Raw genomic sequence first — 4,523 nt, 5'->3', positions numbered from 1 at the left:
CAATGTCCTGTACTAAAACGCCAGTGTAGACGACGATCATTTAATTTCCTCGATGGCAAATTTCCCAGCGTCTCCCAGCAACTTAATTCTATACGGCACACCAAAATTCTCGGAAAGTTCTAATTTGATCTCCATGACCGAATCAAATAGATTGTTTGCGGACACGAAACAAGGCAATGATGTTTGCAAATGACAATATGCTTCAAAAAATGTTTGTAAAATTTTTTTCCTTAAATTTATTTAAACGTTTATCTAGTTAATACATGAGCCGTTAATTCGGAAACTGGTGAATCTAGTTAGTAAATTCAATTTCGAGAAATTAATAATGTGATATTTTTGCATAAATTGAAATGCAAATCTTTTAATATTACTAAACAAAAAAAAATGGATTTTATATCTCTTTAAAAAAAAACTTATATTATTGTTTAATTTATGAGGAACTCATATCATCGTTTAATATATGAAAAATATTCTTATATCCTTTTTTCACAAAAAATGTAAAAAAACAATGAAAAAAATAGCTGTCGTCTTTATGGTCTAAAAAAGATGTCTTAAAAACATCCTACAAAATTAACATTATTAATTAATGTCCTAATAATATCTAAAAAATCTTTCTTTTATTGAACAGATTAGAAAAAATAATTTTACTTATTTATTTTATTCAAAACATTAATAACCTAACACTATAAATTTTTTAAAACTTTTAAGATTTTCGAGACTTTCTCATTTTAACACTATTCAAGCCAATTTAAATTTTTTGTCATATATTACCATACATACTTGCTTTAGTCATCGACAAAATACTAAAAGTTTCAACGTGAATAAAACTGACAATATTTAAAATTGATCTATAAGTCAGTATTATAATTTTATAATTTATTATTTGAATATTTCGGAGATGTGTACACACACATTTACAGCGTAATATTATACATATATTTTTGTAAAACTACAATTTAGTAGATTACATATATCCGGATGGTAACTGTACAGAAATACAGATTTATAAAAATATTTTCACGTTATACATGTGTATACATGTGTATATTTTTGAAACATTTAAATAATGATGAATTATTTATAATGAAACTCATTTAAATATTTGTATATTTTTATGGTTGAATAATCGAGATACTTCAGATTGCCAGGGTTTCATCAATGGTCACAAAATTTTACCCAGAACTGTCGGTCTTCAATATTACCTTGTCGGTAACAGTATCGTTCACCGGCAATACTGAAGAATGGATGTTGTTATGTAGTTGTTTCAACTCTCAAATAAGCAGATAGCGTTACTAAACAAGAAACTACCCGCGAAAAACGCTGATATAATTATTTGGATTTTTCCCGATAACATTTCTTGTCGGTGATTTTATTAATAATGTTACAAGATCCTGAGAGACAAACACCAGATCAGTTGACACTCCGTACAAATACATTGTTGGAAATACTGTCACAATTCTCTCATTTCTACAAATGTATCTCAAATTTTCTGCGGAAAAAAAATTTAAAAAAAAAGAAAAAAAAAGAAAAATATTTTATTTCTAAAACAGTAAATATTCGAAGAAAAAAACAAAATAAAAGCAGAAGATAAAGATATCTCTCACTCTCTTTATGGCGTTATCTCGATACGTAGGCGTCTTTATAAGGCCCGGAGGACGCAACTTCTCACAATATCACGAGCGCATCACACGTGTTGTATATACAGACTTGCGGGAGAGCAACAATATCGATTCGCTCTCCTTCCTGGCGGCGTATTTTCCTACTGTTCACCACCGACATGGATTAGCGTAGCTAGAAAGCACGTCACAGTGTTACCTCATTTCTCGTACAAGCAATTTTCACAAGACAAAGCAAAATATAGCTGCGTGTAAATGACTATTATTTATAACAATTATTATAACAGTGAGATACTTAATTATCTCGAGTCGATCTACGTGTTCAATACGTATTGCTCTTTATATATAAATTCCAAACATTCAAAAATTTCTGAAGATATTTTTCACAAATATCTTGCGATTTACTTTCTGCGAGTCGTATTTTATATCGTCTCAATTTTCATGCATCGGAAAGATGCTTCAATGGTTTTTTCTAAAAACTTTATACTACAAATAAATGTTTCCTTTATAACAACTTGGAATTTCTTTTTAAAAAATTACAATTAACAAATTACAATTAAATATTTTGTTTTATTACAAAAAATCATAATTAAATTGTAATTATATTTCTTGTACTGAATCAAACACTTTATATAACTGCTAATCAAATCAAACGTGTAGGAAGAACCGCTCACAATAATGTAATGGACGCTGATTCGATATAAAATGCAGAATTGTAACAAGGAATAATATAAAATAATATAATCGCAGTCGTCTCTTTGCTTCTAAAAAATACGTTTCTTTTTTTTTCAAACGCGTCATTTTGCATAAAAGTGATTTTTCCCAAAAATCGTAAAAAAAAAGTACATTAAACTCTATTCGAACGAAATCGTTTGACGACGGTGCGCGAAGGTTAAAGAGGGAGGCGTAGGTGGTCTATGACGGGCGGAGAGAGAATGGTGCTGGTAGGTCAAAGTTTAAATTGACACACGGACTTCTCTTTCTCTCACAGCGCTCCAACAGGCAACCGTTGTCGGCAAAGCCGATCGGGAACAACGGCCAGCTCTCGTTATCTAACGCAGCCACACTTGCGGACGCGACGTTAAGTAGTAACAACGTAGGTAGGATAATGGCATTCAAAGGGCTGTTTGCAGTTCAATGGAGGGATGTGCGTTCTATGCAGTTACGAAGTGGAGTGATATTTATATGCGTCTCGCTAGGCAAATGAAAGAATGGTTTTATACCACGTTTTACCTAACTTCACTTTGATATATGATGTATGGAAACTGACACGTATGGGTATAGTAAAACACGATCCCAAGAGTAAATCTGCTAAATAAAAAATATCTTCAGACATTTTTTGATCTTCAGTCATATATAAAGTCATATATAAAGAGCGATGAGTATCGGACGCGCACTCGAGATGATTAATAGTCTATTCAACAAATGCTCGTTTAATAAAATATGATACGAATACACAAGGTAGACCGAGAAAAACTTTCCACTACGCTTATTTTGCATCCGACTGATTTGTATGAAAAATACCAGCCAAAAACCTATTAAAACGACAATTGAATTTATCATATATAATTCCTTTGAAAATTGACCTGTTTCAGCACTTTTCATACAAATCGATTAACTTACAATCACAAAATAAAAGGGATGCAAAGTTGGCTACTCTGTGTAATAAAGTATGATTAAAATATCAAGTTAATATATCTCTAAAAAGTTTTGGATGTTTAAAATTTATGTTGTAATAATTTATGTTTTTAAAATCACTTTTTAAGGAATAGTTTTTAAAAGTTATTTATAAATAATTTTTAATTGATTAAGTTTATAGAGTTTATTCAATAGAAATTTAGAATATGAGTAAAAAAGCAGAGATTTTATCATCATTTGACATTTAAATGTCAATATTTTTAATATAAAATTTAATAAATTTGTTACTAAAATTTTATTTTAGTTTGTTAAAGTTTTAGTTTGTATAAAGTTTGTTTTAAAACTTATAAACATAAAGTTTTTACTCAAAATTTCTACATTTCATGAAAAAAGAAAAAATTTTTTAAAAATTCGAATGTATCACCCGTCTAAAATATCACTTACGCGTTCTAGTATATTATACTTCGTATATGAATAAAAATCGTAAACTGAAGGCAACCGTCAGATAAACGACCGAAATTGCGGAGAAACCTCCGAAGCGAGAAGCAAATGTTTCGCTCCAGTTCCCAATCATCCGGCGCGGCGCGTCGAGCTTCCTATTCTATATGGAAAACAAAGTTCCTCGTATAACTTATGAAAACAGTATACGCCAAATCGAACACAATCGATAGAACGTAATAACCAAAAAAGCGGGAGCAGGTTTCTGTCAAAGAAAAAATGTAAAATTGCTTCATTCAACTCGACAATAGTTTGTAAAAACGCACATGTTGGCACATGGTTCAAATAATATTACTTTATATTTTTAATTGTATATTACAAACATTTTGTTAAATAAATGTGTCTAGCTAATGGAAATAACTTTTCCAGGCCGATATCAGTTGATTTATTGCGTTTATAATTGGTAATTTTCGGTTATGATTTCCGAAGAAATAACATATCTATATTAATATCGCATTAAGAGTCATTTTTCATTTCGTTTATGGAAAATGCAACAAAACGACACGAAGAGGTGAAACAATAATCACCTCGTTGTTGCTGATGGCTTGACAATTATCGGCATTACCACTGTAACATCATCATTCCATTAGCCTGAAAGCGGCTAATTTCCTTAATGAAGCGCGTCATGAAACGAGAGCGATGAATTATTACTTGGAAAGGGATTACATCGATGTGACACGAGGTAGGGTGACTTCGATGTATTTTAGGTCGCAAAAAAAAGCATGAAAAAAAACGACTAAAAATGCTGGAGATATGAAAATAGTTAACAAT

Source organism: Linepithema humile, chromosome 3 (genome assembly GCF_040581485.1).
Source record: "Linepithema humile isolate Giens D197 chromosome 3, Lhum_UNIL_v1.0, whole genome shotgun sequence".
Lineage (NCBI taxonomy): Eukaryota > Metazoa > Arthropoda > Insecta > Hymenoptera > Formicidae > Linepithema > Linepithema humile.
Note: the sequence above shows the minus strand (reverse complement) of the source record.